At 47.1% G+C, this 17,390-nt stretch overlaps 1 protein-coding gene across 1 annotated transcript in view; it reads left to right on the top strand.

Moving 5' to 3' along the window:
• dbh (dopamine beta-hydroxylase (dopamine beta-monooxygenase)) overlaps positions 1-17,390 on the top strand; it is a 61,168-nt gene that overhangs the window by 18,263 nt on the left and 25,515 nt on the right. The window lies entirely within an intron of this gene.

Genomic DNA, 17,390 nt, shown 5'->3' on the forward strand with positions numbered 1-17,390 from the left:
TAGACTGAGCTCAGTTCACAGAGAAACAAAGATTGACAGAAACTTGTTTGGGCCTGTAACAGGGAGGAAGGTTGTCGTTAACAAGTCTTGGACTCAGAATTTGAGCGCCGACCCTGATCACAGATTCAAAATTAACAAATACCAAATGAGACAAGAAATTAGAAAAATTCCCCCTCTCTCCACAGTAAAACAGGAACTTGTTCCCGAGTCTATTCAAATTAATATCTAGTTGTATGGCAATGAGATTGAAGTTTATTGGAGTAGGGATAGGCTGAGGAGAATCCAGGTTGTGAGCGGAGGTGCATGGGATGGATGAACATTCTACATACGAACAGACAAATTAGGAGCAGCCCCTCTATCCGGCTCTGCCATTCAATAAGACCATGGCTGATCTGTTTGTGTTTCGAATTCCACACTCCGGTCTACCCCCGATAACCTTAGATTCTTGTTAGGCAAGGGAATCAATCTACCCCAGCCGTAAAATTATTCAATGGCCCCACCTCCACCACCTTCTGAGGCAGAAAGTTCCAAAGTCGCACAACCCTCAGAGAAAAAAAAATTCTCCTCATCTCTGTCCTAAAAGGGCGACCCCTAATTTAAAAATCCTGCCCCCGAGTTCTGGACTCACCCACAAGAGGAAACATCCTTTCCACATCCACCTTGTCAAGACCATTCAGGATCTTTATGTACTTCAATCAAGTCTCCCCTCACTCTTCTAAACTCCAGTGAAAGTAAACCCAGTCTCTCCAACCTTTCCTCATAAGACAACCCACTCATTCCAGGTATCATATCTGGTAAACCTCTGAACCACCTCCAATGCATTTACATCCTTCCTTAAATAAGGAGACCAAAACTGCACATAGTATTCAAGATGTGGTCTCACCAATGCCCTGTATAACTGAAGCATAACATCCTTACTTTCATTTTCAATTCCTCTCGTAATAAAGGATAGCATTCCATTAGCCGTCTTTATTACTTGCTGTACCTGCATATTAACTTTTTGTGACTCCTGCACTAGAACACCTAGATCCCTCTGCACCTCGGAATTCTGCAGTCATTCCCCGTTTAAGTAATACTCTGCTTTTTTATTCTTCCTGCCAAAGTGAACAGCTTCACATTTTCCCACATTATATTCCATCTGCCAGATTTTTGCCCACTCACTCAACCAATCTATATAGGTCTGTAACATCCTTATGTCCTCTATCATTCCTACCTATCTTTGTGTCATCTGCAAATTTAGCTACCATGCCATCATCCCCTCAGCTAAATCAATGATATAAACTGTAAAAAGTTGACGCCCCAGCACAGACCCCTGCGGGACTCCACTCGTCACATCCTGCCAATCAGAAAAGGACCCATTTATGCATACTCTCTGTTTTCTGCCAGCCAACCAATCTTCTTCCATGCTAATATGTTAACCCCTTCACCATGAGTTCCTACTTTGCACAATAACCTTTTATGTGGCACCTTGTTAAATGCCTTCTGGAAATCCCAGTATGTCAACGGGCTCCCCTTTAGCCACAGCACATGTTACTCCTTCAAAGAACTCCAATAAATTGGTTAAACATGATTTCCCTTTCACAAACTATGTTGACTATTCCCGATTACCTTGGGTTTTTCTAAGTGCCCAGCTATAGCCTCCTTGATGATCGATTCTAACACCTTCCCCAAGACAGACGTCAAGCTAACTGGCCTATAGTTACCTGTTATCTGCCTCCCCACTTCTTGAATAGAGGGGTTATATTTGCTACTTTCCAGTCTGATGGAACTTTTCCAGAATCTAGCGAATTTTGAAAAATTAACACCAACACATCTACTACCTCATTAGCCACCTCTTTTAAGACCCGAGGATGAAGCCCATCAAGACCCGGGGACTTGTCAGCCCACAGCTCCATCAGTTTGTTCAGTACTGCTTCCCTGGTGATTGTAATTTCACCAAGTTCCTCTCTTCCTTCCACTTCCTGATTTACAGCTATTACTGGAATGTTTTTTGTATCCAGTATAGTAAAGACAGAAGCAAACTATTTGTTCATTTCACCCACCATTTCCTTATTATCTACTATTAACTCCCCATTCTCACTCTGTCGAGGGCTAACACTCACTTTACTTACTCTTTTCCTTTTTAAATTTTTTTTAATATCCAAAATATACTTTATTCATAGCAATCTGTGAAAAATACAGGACAAAACAGTTCCAAACAGCACCAAAGCAAAAATTACAAACAGTGCAAAGGAGGTCAGTTTCCTACAATACAATCACAACCCTTCCATTTCATTGTCGTGCCAGATACATTTTTACATTTTACAGCAAACAAAATTTTCCCGATACAGTTCGAGGGGTTTCCCATGGATCCAGCCCCTCAGTTCAGCTTGGTGGGGGGACCTTACACTGTGGTCTTTCCCCATTGAGCCTTTGCTGCGGCTGCCCCAAGCTTTAGTGCGTCCCTCAGCACATAGTCCTCGACCTTGGAATGTGCCAGTCTGCAACATTCGGTGGTGAACAATTCTTTGCGCTGGAAGACCAGCAAGTTCCGGGCAGACCAAAGGGCGTCTTTCACCGAATTGATAGTCCTCCAGCAGCAGTTGATGTTTGTCTCGGTGTGCGTCCCTGGGAACAGCCCGTAAAGCACAGACTCCTGTGTTACAGAGCTGCTTGGGATGAACCTCGACAAAAACCACTGCATCTCTTTCCACACCTGCTTTGCAAAGACACATTCCAGGAGGAGGTGGGCAACCGTCTCTTCCCCACCACAGCCAGTGCGGGGGCACTGTGCGGAGGGGGTGAGACTTCAGGCATGCAGGAAGGATCTGACTGGGAGGGCTCTTCTCACCACCAGCCAAGCTACATCTTGGTGCTTGTTTGAAAGTTCTGGTGATGAGGCATTCCGCCAAATGACTTTGGCGGTCTGCTCGGGGAACCATCCGACAGGATCACCCGTCTCCTTTTCCCGTAGAGCCCTGAGGACATTCCGTGCAGATCACTGCCTGATGGATCGGTGGTCAAAGTTGTTTTTTCGCAGAAACTGCTCCATGAAGGATAGGTGGTACGGCACGGTCCAACTGGATGGAGCGTTCCGCGGCAGTGTGACCAGGCCCATCCTTCGCAACACCGGGGACAGATAGAACCTCAGCACGTAGTGACACTTGGAGTTTGCGTACTACACGCAGGTCTACACACAGCTTGATGCAGCCGCACACTAAGGTAGTCATCAGGATGAGGGTGACGTTGGGTACATTTTTCCCGCCCTTATCCAGAGATTTGAACATCGTGTCCCTCCGGACCCGGTCCATTTTAGATCTCCAAATGAAGCGGAAAATGACTCGGGTGACCGCCACAGCGCAGGAGTGGGGTATGGGCCAGACCTGCGCCACGTACAGCAACAATGTGAGCGCCTCGCACCTGATGACCAGGTTCTTACCCACAATGGAGAGAGATCACTGCCCCCACATGCTCAGCTTGTGTTGTACCTTGGCTACTCGCTCCTCCTAGGTTTTGGTGCACGCCCCAGCCATTCCGAACCATATCCCCAGCACCTTCAGGTAGTCTGACCTGACGGTGAAGGGGACAAAGGATCGGTCAGCCCAGTTCCCAAAGAACATGGCCTCGCTCTTGCCGTGGTTAACTTTGGCTCCCGAGGCCAGTTTGAACTGGTCGCAGATGCTCATCAGTCTGCGTACAGACAGCGGATCCGAGCAGAAGACGGCGACGTCATCCATGTACAGGGAGGTTTTAACCTGAGTGTCTCCACTTTTCCTTTTTAAATACCTGTAGAAACTCTGGCTATCCATTTTTACATTTCTAGCTAGCTTCCTCTCATACTCTAATTTCTTTCTCCTGATTAACTTTTTATTCATTCTCTGCCGTTCTTTATATTCTGACCAATCATCTGACCTGCTACTCATCTTTGTGCAATTATATGCCTTTTCCTTAAGTTTGATGCTTTGATGGAGTTCTACTCGACCTGGTGTGGCCACTATGTGAACGACGTGTCCACCTGGAAGGTGCTGGCCAGGGTCGTGAAAGGCGGCCCGAGTGACCATGAGGTGGTCGTCGAGGCTCAGGGCCTCAATCCAGCCTCAGTCGTCCTTTCACCGTCACTGCTGGGAGCCGGGAAAGAAGCTCCACCATGAGCTGGATGGTGACCATGAGCACAGCGTCAGCCTGGAGGACGCCGACATCGAGGAGGCCGTGCAGGCTGTGGGCTGGCCCGCTCGCCAGGGTCACAACCCCCTCCAGATGCCTCCCTCCTTCCCCCCTCACATCCCCTTCCCCCCACCCCATCACACCCCCTTCCCCTCGCACCATCTTCCCCTTGCACCCCCTTCCCCTGCAACCTACCCCCTTCCCAGCTCCCCCTCGCACACCCTTGCCCCTCACCCCTCCTCCCCCTCGCGCCCCCTCCTCCTCGCACACCGTCCCCCTTTGCACCCCCTTCCCCTCACCACCTTCCCCCCCTGCATCCCGTCCCCTCTTCCCTCTCCCTCCATGAAATCACACAGTTTACTTGTTAGGGCCCCTGCTCAGGGATAGGAGCTAACAACCCCACTGCCTTGTGGGCGTCTCGGGAGAGACCAAGACTAAGGGAGTAAACCCTAACCAAAAATCCGGAGCGGAACCCGGAAGGCGGTCATGTGTCACCTTTGGCATGTTTCCGGCAGTTCCTGCAGCCATACCGGTGCCAAACATCATGCTCTGCACTCCTTTGGACCCCACCAGAAAGGCCGAGAGGTGGGTTTTGATGCTTGGGCAACTCACAACCTCCATACATCTGCCCAGGCATGTGCCATGGAGAGGTCACTCCATAGTCGCCTCACAGCGACTAAAACAACACGGAAGGCAGCAGTTACGGGTTATAAGCCCAGTTCAATTGGCGTAGAGATTGGGCACCATGGGTTGCCTTTGGCAGTGGGAGAGGTCATCGCATCTCACTGGACAGTTACCGCCCGCCCCAAACCGGGCAGTCCCTGGTCAGTAAGGTTCTGTCCCGCCACAGTCCACCTGCTTCAATGGGTGCTTGGAGCTCAGGGTCATTGCCCGACAAGCGGACTGTAACACCGCACCAAACAGCACGACAAAAAAAGGAAAGAAGGTACCGGCCCTTCGTTTTGCAAGCTGGAACGACAGAACTATGTGTCCTGGCCTGTCGGAAGACCTTACACAAATCAACGATTCTCGGAAGACCGCCATCATTAACAACGAGCTCAGTAGATTCAATGTGGACATTGCAGCACTTCAGGAGTCACGCCTCCCTGCGAGTGGATCACTAACAGAGCAAGACCACACCTTCTTCTGGCAGGGTAGGGATCCTGAAGAACCAAGACAGCATGGAGTGGGCTTCGCCATCAGAAACACCTTGCTCAGCATGATAGAGCCTCCCTCAAATGGCTCGGAACGCATACTGTCCATCCGACTGCTCACCACCTCTGGTCCAGTACACCTACTCAGCATCTATGCTCCAACACTCTGCTCCACACCTGAAGCTAAAGACCAGTTCTATGAACAACTCCATAACATCATTAGCAGCATCCCCAACACCGAACACCTATTCCTGCTGGGGGACTTTAATGCCAGGGTTGGGGCCGCCCATGACTCATGGCCCTCCTGCCTTGGGCGCTATGGCATTGGAAAAATGAATGAGAATGGACAGAGACTGCTTGAGTTGTGTACCTATCATAACCTCTGCATCACCAACTCGTTCTTTCACACTAAACCCTGTCACCAGGTTTCTTGGAGGCACCCAAGATCACGTCGTTGGTACCAGCGGGACCTCATCGTCACAAGGCGAGCCTCTCTAAACAGTGTTCAAATCACACGCAGCTTCCACTGTGCGGACTGCGACACCGACCTTCCCTGGTGTGCAGCAAGGTTAGACTCAAAACAAAGAAGCTGCATCACTCCAAGCAGAAGGGCCGCCCGCGCATCAACACTAGCAGAATTTCTCATTCACAGCTGTTACATAAGTTTCTAAATTCACTTGAAAAAGCCCTTCAAAACACTCCCACAGGGGATGCAGAGACCAAGTGGGCCCTCATCAGAGACGCCACCTATGACTCAGCAATGACCACCTTTGGCAAATGTGTGAAGCAGAATGCAGACTGGTTTCAATCTCACATTGAAGAGCTGGAACCTGTCATAGCCGCTAAGCACATTCACTGTTGAACTACAAGAAAGCCCCCAGCGAGTTAACATCCATAGCACTTAAAGTAGCCAGAAGCGCTGCACAAAGAACAGCCAGGCGCTGTGCAAATGACTACTGGCAACACCTATGCAGTCATATTCAGCTGGCCTCTGACACCAGAGAGCTTTTGGGCCAACCATCAAGAAGATCCCCCCCCCCCACCGCCAAGTCTAAATCAGGGGACACGATCACTGACCAACGCAAGCAAATGGACCGCTGGGTGGAGCACTACCTAGACTGTGAGGTCAGAGATAAGGTTACAAGGACGCAAGAGGGCACTGGAAAGCAGGAACTTGGTTTAAAGTGTGTCTACTTCAACGCCAGGAGCATCCGGAATAAGGTGGGTGAGCTTGCAGCATGGGTTGGTACCTGGGATCTCGATGTTGTGTCCATTTCGGAGACATGGGTAGAGCAGGGGCAGGAATGGATGTTGCAGGTTCCGGGATTTAGATGTTTCAGTAAGAACAGAGAAGATGGTAAAAGGGGGGGGGGTGTGACTTTGTTAATCAAGGAGGGTATTACAGTGGCAGAAAGGACGTCTGAGGACTCGTCTACTGAGGTAGTATGGGCCGAGGTTAGAAACAGGAGAGGTGAGGTCACCCTGTTGGGAGTTTTCTATAGACCTCCGAATAGTTCCAGAGATGTAGAGGAAAGGATAGCGAAGATGATTCTTGACAGGAGCGAGAGTAACAGGGTAGTGGTTATGGGGGACTTTAACTTTCCAAATATTGACTGGAAATACTATAGTTCGAGTACTTTAGATGGGTCAGTTTTTGTCCAGTGTGTGCAGGATGGTTTTCTGACACAGTATGTAGACAGGCCAACCAGGGGCGATGCCACATTGGATTTGGTACTGGGTAATGAACCCGGCCAGGTGTTAGATTTAGATGCAGGTGAGCACTTTGGTGATAGTGATCACAATTCGGTTAGGTTTTCCTTAGCGATGGGCAGGGACAGGTATATACCGCAGGGCAAGAATTATAGCTGGGGGAAAGGAAATTATGATGCGATTAGGCAAGATTTAGGATGCGTAGGATGGGGAAGGAAACTGCAGGGGATGGGCACAATAGAAATGTGGAGCTTATTCAAGGAGCAGCTACTGCGTGTCCTTGATAAGTATGTACCTGTCAGGCAGGGAGGAAGTTGTCGAGCGAGGGAGCTGTGGTTTACTAAAGAAGTTGAAGCGCTTGTCAAGAGGAAGAAGAAGGCTTATGTTAGGATGAGACGTGAAGGCTCAGTTAGGGCGCTTGAGAGTTACAAGCTAGCCAGGAAGGATCTAAAGGGAGAGCTAAGAAGAGCAAGGAGAGGACACGAGAAGTCATCGGCGGATAGGATCAAGGAAAACCCTAAGGCTTTCTATAGGTATATCAGGAATAAAAGAATGACTAGAGTTAGATTAGGGCCAATCAAGGATAGTAGTGGGAAGTTGTGTGTGGAATCAGAAGAGATAGGGGAAGCGTTAAATGAATATTTTTTGTCAGTATTTACAGTAGAGAAAGAAAATGTTGTCGAGGAGAATACTGAGATACAGACTACTAGGCTAGATGGGATTGAGGTTCACAAGGAGGAGGTGTTATCAATTTTGGAAAGTGTGAAAATAGATAAGTCCCCTGGGCCAGATGGGATTTATCCTAGGATTCTCTGGGAAGCCAGGGAGGAGATTGCAGAGCCTTTGTCCTTGATCTTTATGTCGTCATTGTCAACAGGAATAGTGCCGGAAGACTGGAGGATAGCAAATGTTGTCCCCTTGTTCAAGAAGGGGAGTAGAGACAGCCCTGGTAATTATAGACCTGTGAGCCTTACTTCAGTTGTGGGTAAAATGTTGGAAAAGGTTATAAGAGATAGGATTTATAATCATCTTGAAAAGAATAAGTTCATTAGCGATAGTCAGCACGGTTTTGTGAAGGGTAGGTCGTGCCTCACAAACCTTATTGAGTTTTTCGAGAAGGTGACCAAACAGGTGGATGAGGGTAAAGCCGTGGATGTGGTGTATATGGATTTCAGTAAGGCGTTTGATAAGGTTCCCCACGGTAGGCTATTGCAGAAAATACAGAAGTATGGGGTTGAAGGTGATTTAGAGCTTTGGATCAGAAATTGGCTAGCTGAAAGAAGACAGAGGGTGGTGGTTGATGGCAAATGTTCATCCTGGAGTTTAGTTACTAGTGGTGTACCGCAAGGATCTGTTTTGGGGCCACTGCTGTTTGTCATTTTTATAAATGACCTGGATGAGGGTGTAGAAGGGTGGGTTAGTAAATTTGCGGATGACACTAAGGTCGGTGGAGTTGTGGATAGTGCCGAAGGATGTTGTAGGTTACAGAGGGACATAGATAGGCTGCAGAGCTGGGCTGAGAGATGGCAAATGGAGTTTAATGCGGAAAAGTGTGAGGTGATTCACTTTGGCAGGAGTAACAGGAATGCAGAGTACTGGGCTAATGGGAAGATTCTTGGTAGTGTAGATGAGCAGAGAGATCTTGGTGTCCAGGTACATAAATCCCTGAAAGTTGCCACCCAGGTTAATAGGGCTGTTAAGAAGGCATATGGTGTGTTAGCTTTTATTAGTAGGGGGATCGAGTTTTGGAGCCACGAGGTCATGCTGCAGCTGTACAAAACTCTGGTGCGGCGGCACCTGGAGTATTGTGTGCAGTTCTGGTCACCGCATTATAGGAAGGATGTGGAAGCTTTGGAAAGGGTGCAGAGGAGATTTACTAGGATGTTGCCTGGTATGGAGGGAGGGTCTTACGAGGAAAGGCTGAGGGACTTGAGGTTGTTTTCGTTAGAGAGAAGCAGGTGGAGAGGTGACTTAATAGAGACATATCAGATAATCAGAGGGTTAGATAGGGTGGATAGTGAGAGTCTATTTCCCCGGATGGTGATGACAAACACGAGGGGACATAGCTTTAAGTTGAGGGGTGATAGATATAGGACAGATGTCAGAGGTAGTTTCTTTACTCAGAGAGTAGTAGGGGCGTGGAACGCCCTGCCTGCAACAGTAGTAGACTCGCCAACTTTAAGGGCATTTAAGTGGTCATTGGATAGACATATGGATGAAAATGGAATAGTGTAGGTCAGATGGTTTCACAGGTCGACGCAACATCGAGGGCCGAAGGGCCTGTACTGTGCTGTAATGTTCTATGTTCTATGTACGCCAGGGAAAATGTTGTCACTGAGACTGCCCTCAATGCAGCCCAGTCTCTGCCAGTCATGGATGAGCTGGACGAACAGCCAACAAAATCGGAACTCAGTGATGCCATTGATTCTCTAGCCAGTGGAAAAGCCCCTGGAAAGGACGGCATTACCCCTGAAATAATCAAGAGTGCCAAGCCTGCTATACTCTCAGCACTGTACGAACTGCTTTGCCTGTGCTGGGATGAGGGAGCAGTACCACAGGACATGCGCGATGCCAATATCATCACCCTCTATAATAACAAGGGTGATCGCGGTGACTGCAACAACTACCGTGGAATCTCCCAGATCAGCATAGTGGGGAAAGTCTTCACTCGAGTCACTTTAAACAGGCTCCAGAAGCTGGCCAAGCATGTCTACCCTGAGGCACAGTGTGGCTTTCGTGCAGAGAGATCCACCATTGACATGCTGTTCTCCCTTCGTCAGATACAGGAGAAATGCCGGGAACAACAGATGCCCCTCTACGTTGCTTTCATAGATCTCACCAAAGCCTTTGACCTCGTCAGCAGACGTGGTCTCTTCAGACGACTGGAAAAGATCAGATGTCCACCAAAGCTACTAAGTATCATCACCTCATTCCATGACAATATGAAAGGCACAATTCAGCATAACGGCGCCTCATCAGACCCCTTTCCTATCCTGAGTGGCGTGAAACAGGGCTGTGTTCTCGCACCTACACTGTTTGGGATCTTCTTCTCCCTGTTGCTCTCAAGTCTTCAGAAGAAGGAATTTTCCTCCACACAAGATCAGATGGCAGGTTGTTCAACCTTGCCCGTCTTAGAGCGAAGTCCGAAGTACGGAAAGTCCTCATCAGGGAACTCCTCTTTGCTGATGATGCTGCTTTAACATCTCACACTGAAGAGTGCCTGCAGAGTCTCATCGACAGGATTGCAGCTGCCTGCAATGAATTTTGCCTAACCATCAGCCTCAAGAAAACGAACATCATGGGACAGGACGTCAGAAATGCCCCATCCATCAATATCGGTGACCACGCTCTGGAAGTGGTTCAAGAGTTCACCTACCTAGGCTCAACTATCACCAGTAACCTGTCTCTCGATGCAGAAATCAACAAGCGCATGGGAAAGGCTTCCACTGCTATGTCCAGACTGGCCAAGAGAGTGTGGGAAAATGGCGCACTGACACGGAACACAAAAGTCTGAGTGTATCAAGCCTGTGTCCTCAGTACCTTGCTCTACGGCAGCGAGGCCTGGACAACGTATGTCAGCCAAGAGCGGCGTCTCAATGCATTCCATCTTCGCTGCCTCCGGAGAATCCTTGGCATCAGGTGGCAGGACCGTATCTCCAACACAGAAGTCCTCGAGGCGGCCAACATCCCCAGCATATACATCCTACTGAGCCAGCAGCGCTTGAGATGGCTTGGCCATGTGAGCCGCATGGAAGATGGCAGGATCCCCAAAGACACATTGTACAGCGAGCTCGCCACTGGTATCAGACCCACTGGCCGTCCATGTCTCCACTTTAAAGACATCTACAAACGCAACATGAAGTCCTGTGACATTGATCACAAGTCGTGGGAGTCAGTTGCCAGCATTCGCCAGAGCTGACGGACAGACATAAAGACGGGGCTAAAGAGTGGCGAGTCGAAGAGACTTAGCAGTTGGCAGGAAAAAAGACAGAAGCGCAAGGAGAGAGCCAACTGTGTAACAGCCCCGACTACCAATTTTATCTGCAGCACTTGTGGAAGAGCCTGTCACTCTAGAATTGGCCTTTATAGCCACTCCAGACGCTGCTTCACAAACCACTGACCACCACTAGGCGCTTACCCATTGTCTCGAGACAAGGAGGCCGAAGAAGAAGATGCTTTCTTTAGCTTCTGTAGTTAACCACGGATGGTGGGTCCTCCCCTTAGAATTTTTCTTTAGAGTAGAAATATACTTATTCGGAATATTCTGAAATATCCCCTTTAATGTCTGCCACTGCTTCTCTATTGATCTATCTCCTAGCCTAGTAACCCAGTTCACTTCAGCTAGCTCAGCTTTCATGCCCACATAGTTGCCCTTATTTAAGTTTAAAATACTAATCTTAGACCCACTCTTCTCTCTTTCAAACTGTGGTCACTGCTACCTAGAGGTGCCTTTACTCTGAGGTCATTAATTAATCCTGTTACATTACACAAGACCAAGTCTAATATAACCTGCTCTCTGGTTGATTCCAGAATGTGCTGCTGTAAGAAACTATCTCAAAAACATTCTATGAACTCCTCATCTAGGCTACTGTTGCCAATCTGAATTTTCCAGTTTATATGTAGATTAAAATCACCCATGATTACTGCCTTCCCTTTATCACAAGCACCCAGTATTTATTCTTGTATATTTCGTTCTACATTGTAGTTACTGTTAGGGGGCCTGTAGACCACTCCCACTAGTGACTTCTTTCCCCTACTATTCCTCATCTCCACCCAAACCGATTCTACATCCTGATCTCCTGAACCAAGGTCATCTCTAACTATTGTACCAATGCCATCCTTGATTAACAGTTCACCACTCCACCTTTACCTAGCTTCATATTCTTCTTGAACGTCATATACCCCTCAATATTCAGGACTCAATCCTTGTCATCCTGCAGCTACATCTCTGTAATGGCTATCAGATCAAATGTATTTACTTCAATATGTTCTATCAGTTTGTCTACTTTGTTATGAATGCTACGTGCATTCAGATACAGAGCCTTTAGTTTTGTCTTTTTGTTATCTTTGTAACATCATAGTCCTGACTGTTGGTGTGATATTAGGTTTTTTTCTCTCTGTCCCTTCCTGCCATTCTCTGACCTTCATTTCCCATATTACTATTCTGCTCTCCTGCTTTGACTCTACCCCTTGATTTGTTACATCGACCCAGGCTTGATCCCTCTCCCCCTTGTTTAGTTTAAAGCCCTCTCTACTTCCCTGGTTATACAGTTTGCCACAACACTGGTCCCAGCACAGTTCAGCTGCAGACCATCCCAACGGTACAGCCCCCACTTTCCCCAGTACTAGTGCCAGTGCCCCACGAACCGAAACCCACTTCTCCCACACCAGTCTTTGAGCCATGTTTCAATTTCACTAATCGTATTTGCTCTCTGATAATTGGCACTTGGCTCAGGTAATAATCCAGAGATTATTACCCTCGAGTTTCTGCTCCTCAATTTGGTGCCGAGCTCCTCATACTGTCTAAGCAGAACCTCTTTCCTAGTCCCACCTATGTTGTTGGTACCTACATGGACCACGACAACTGGATCCTCCCCCTCCCACTCCAAGTTCCTGTCCAGCCCTGAGCAGTAAAGGCCTGCTTTAGGTCGGGAAAAAGAACCCGAACCCGAACAAACTACAGCGGGCCCGAGCCTGACCTGGCCCAAGTCCCTCCGATTTTGGCCCGACCCGAACCCGACCCGACCCTACTCGATCTGGACTTGGCCCGACCCGCCCCAAGCCCGAAAGCCGGCCCCGAAGATGGGCCTGAACCGACCCGAACCCTACATATGTCGTTGGGTCCTGTCGGGTTCAGGTCGGGTAGCAGGCCTCTACTGAGCAGATGTCCCGAACCCCGATACTGGGCAGGCAACACAGCCTTCTGGACTCACGCTCTCGGCTGCACAGAACAGTTTCAATCCCCCTCACTTTACTATCCCTTACTGCCACTACATTCCCTTTTGCTCCCCCATTGAATAGCTTCCTGTCCACAGTGCCATGGCCAGTCTGCTCATCCACCTTGCAGACCTCGCTTTCATCCACACAGGTTAAGAGCACCGCAAACCTGTTTGACAATTACATAGTCTGAGTTCCTCCATTTCTGTCTGCTCGGTCCCTTTACCTGCCTCACTCACGGTCACACCCTCCTGTCCCTCACTGCTGACCAAAACAGATGATCCTGTTCTAAGAGGTGTGACCGTCTTTTGGAACAAAGTGTCCAGGTATTTCTCCCCCTTCCTTATGTTGCACAGTGTTTGCAGTTTGGCTTCCAGATCAATACTCCTGATCCGGAATTCCTCTAGCTGCTCACACTTTCTGCAGATGTGTTTGTCCTGGATCGTCTTGGCATCCAAAAGCTCCCACACACCACAGCTGCAACATAACATCTGTCCTGCCATTGTTACTTATGCTATTAGTTAATTCACTTTAATTACTTAATCACTTTCTTAATTAACTCTCTCAGTTTCCCAATCTACTAAGCTTAACTAGTATTACCAATCAAAAACCTTAGAATTTCTAAAATTACCTGAGTTTTGAAATGATAGAAACATAGAAACATAGAAAATAGGAGCAGGAGTAGGCCATTCGGCCCTTCGAGCCTGCTGCGCCATTCAATACGATCATGGCTGATCATCCAAACTCAGTACCCTGTTCCTGCTTTTTCCTGTATCACTTGATCCCTTTAGCCCTAAGAACTATATCTAACTCTTTCTTGAATATATTTAATGTTTTCGCCTCAACTGCTTTCTGTGGTAGAGAATTCCACAGGTTCACCACTCTCTGGGTGAAGAAATCCCTCATCTCAGTCCTAAATGGCTTACCCCTTATCCTTAGACTGTGACCCCTGGTCCTGGACTCCCCCACCATCGGGAACATCCTTCCTGCAACTAGTCTGTCCAGTCCTGTTAGAATTTTGTAGGTTTCTATGAGATCCCCTCTCATTCTTCTAAACTCTAACAAATACAAACATAATTATGTCTAACTAACCTGATTGAATTTTTCGAGGAGGTGACTAGATGTGTCGATGAGGGTAAAGCAGTTGATGTAATCTACATGGACTTCAGTAAGGCTTTTGATAATGTCCCGCATGGGAGATTGGTTAAGAAGGTAAGAGCCCATGGGATCCAGGGCAATTTGGCAAATTGGATCCAAAATTGGCTGAATGACAGGAGGCAGAGGGTGATGGTCGAGGGCTGTTTTAGCGATTGGAAGCCTGTGACCAGTGGTGTACCACAGGGATCGGTGCTGGGATCCTTGCTGTTGTAGTGTACATTAATGATTTAGACGTGAATATAGGAGGTATGATCAGTAAGTTCGCAGATGACACAAAAATTGGTGGTGGTGTAAATAGTGAGGAGGAAATCCTTAGATTACAGGGAGATATAGATGGGCTGGTAAGATGGGCGGAGCAATGGCAAATGGAATTTAATCCTGAGAAGTGTGAGGTGATGCATTTTGGGAGGATTAACAAGGCAAGGGAATATACAATGGATGGTAGGACCCTAGGAAGTACAGAAAGTCAGAGGGACCTTGGTGTACTTGTCCATAGATCACTGAAGGCAGCAGCATAGGTAGATAAGGTGGTTAGGAAGGCATATGGGATACTTGCCTTTATCAGCCGAGGCATAGAATATAAGAGCAGGGAGGTTATGATGGAGCTGTATAAAATGCTAGTTAGGCCACAGCTGGAGTACTGTGTACAGTTCTGGTCACCACACTATAGGAAGGATGTGATTGCACTGGAGAGGGTGCAGAGGAGATTCACCAGGATGTTGCCTGGGCTGGAGCATTTCAGCTATGAAGAGAGACTGAAAAGGTTAGGGTTGTTTTCCTAAGAGCAGAGAAGGCTGAGGGGGAACATGATTGAGGTATACAAAATTATGAGGGGCATTGATAGGGTAGATAGGAAGAAACTTTTTCCTTTAGTAGAGTGGTCAAAAACCAGGGGGCACCCAGCTGGTGGTTGGAATCTGGAACGCACTGCCTGAAGAGGTGGTAGAGGCAGGAACCCTCACAACATTTAAGAAGTATTTAGATGAGCACTTGAAACGCCATAGCATACAAGGCTACGGGCCAAGTGCAGGAATATGGGATTAGAATAGGTGGGTGTGTATGGCCAGCACAGACACGATGGGCCGAAGGGCCTGTTTCTGTGCTGTATAACTCTCGGACTCTATGTCCTAATCTCTCTTCATATGTCAGTCCCACCATCCCAGGAATCAGTCTGGTGAACCTTTGCTGCACTCCCTCTATAGCAAGAACATCCTTCCTCAGATAAGGAGACCAAAACTGCACACAATATTCCAGATGTGGTCTCACCAAGGCCCTGTATAACTGCAGTAAGACATCCCTGCTCCTGTACTTGAATCCTCTCGCTATGAAGGCCAACATACCATTTGCCTTTTTTACCGCCTGTTGCACCTGAATGCTTAATTTCAGCGACTGGTGTACGAGAACACCCAGGTCTCACTGCATATTCCCCTTTCCCAATCTATCGCCGTTCGGATAATAATCTGCCTTTCCGTTTTTTCCACCAAAGTGGATAACCTCCCATTTATCCACATTATACTGCATCTGCCATGTATTTGCCCACTCACTCAACCTGTCCAAATCACACTGGAGCTTCTCTGCATCCTCCTCACAGCTCATACTCCCACCCAGTTTTGTGTTGTCTGTAAACTTGGATATATTACATTTAATTCCCTCCTCTATATCATTAATATATATTGTGAATAGCTGGGGTCCTAGCACCGATCCCTGCGGTACCCCACTAGTCACTGCCTGCCACTTGGAAAAATACCTGTTTATTCCTACTCTTTGTTTCCTGTCTGCCAACCAGTTCTCTATCCATGTCAGTACCTTACCCCCAATCCCATGTGCTTTAATTTTGCATGCTAATCTCTTATGTGGGACCTTATCAAAAGCCTTCTGAAAGTCCAAATACACCACATCCACTGGTTCTCCCTTATCTATTCTATTAGTTACATCCTCAAAAAATTCCAGTAGATTTGTCAAGCATGATTTTCCGTTCGTAAATCCATGTTGACTTTGTCCAATCATGTCATTGTTTTCCAAGTGCTGTGCCATTACATCTTTTATAATGGACTCTAGCATTTTCCCCACACTATAGGCTAACCAGTCTATAATTCCTGTTTTCTTTCTACCTCTTTTTTTAAATAGTGGGGTTACATTAGCTACCCTCCAATCCATTGGAACTGTTCCGGAGTCTATAGAATTTTGAAAAATGACCAGCAATGCATCTACTATTTTCCTTAAGTACTCTGGGATGTAGATTATCAGGCCCTGGGGATTTATCGGCCTTCAATCCCATCAATTTCCCCAACACCATTTCCCTACTAATACTGATTTCATACAGTTCCTCCTTCTCACTAGACCATATGGTCCCCAACATTTCTGGGAGGTAATTTGTGTCCTCCTTTGTGAAGACAGAACCAAAGTATATGTTTAATTGTTCTGCCATTTCTTTGTTCCCCATAATAAATTCCCCCGTTTCTGACTGTAAGGGATCCACATTTGTCGTCACTAATCTTTTTCTCTTCACATATCTATAGAAGCTTTTACAGTCAGTTTTTAAGATCTCTCCAAGCTTACTCTCATACTCGATTTTCCCCTTCTTAATCAATCCCTCTGTCCTCCTGTGCTGAATTCTAATAACCCAGTTTAGCCCCAGTATAACCCTGTATGTCCTGGTTTTACCTAGTATATCCCAGTTGAGCCCCAGTATAACCTTGTATAGCCTGTTTTAACCCCTGTGTAACCCTGTATAACACAGTTTAGCCCAGTATAATCCTGTATAACATAGTTTAGCGCAGTATAACCTTGTATAGCAACAAAAACAAGAAATGCTGGATTCACTCAGCAGGTCTGGCAGAATCTGTGGAAAGAGAAGCAGAGTTAACGTTTCGGGTCAGTGACCCTTCTTCGGAACTGACAAATATTAGAAAAGTCACAGATTATAAACAAGTGAGGTGGGGGTTGGGCAAGAGATAACAAAGGAGAAGGTGTAGATTGGACCAGGCCACATAGCTGACCAAAAGGTCACGGAGCAAAGGCAAACAATATGTTAATGGTGTGTTGAAAGACAAAGCATTAGTACAGATTAGGTGTGAATATACTGAATATTGAACATCAGCAAGTGCAAACCTGAAGAAAAACAACCTGAAAAAAACAGTGGGTAAGCAAACTGAACAAACTAAGATGAAATGAAATAAATGCAAAAAAAGATTGTAAAAAATGTAAAAAGGAATGTAAAAAAAAAAGGAAGAAAAAATAACTAAAAATGACTAAAAATGAAAGTAAAGTGGGGGGCTGTCATGCTCT

This window comes from Heterodontus francisci, chromosome 32 (assembly GCF_036365525.1).
Source record: "Heterodontus francisci isolate sHetFra1 chromosome 32, sHetFra1.hap1, whole genome shotgun sequence".
In the NCBI taxonomy this organism is placed as follows: Eukaryota; Metazoa; Chordata; class Chondrichthyes; order Heterodontiformes; family Heterodontidae; genus Heterodontus; species Heterodontus francisci.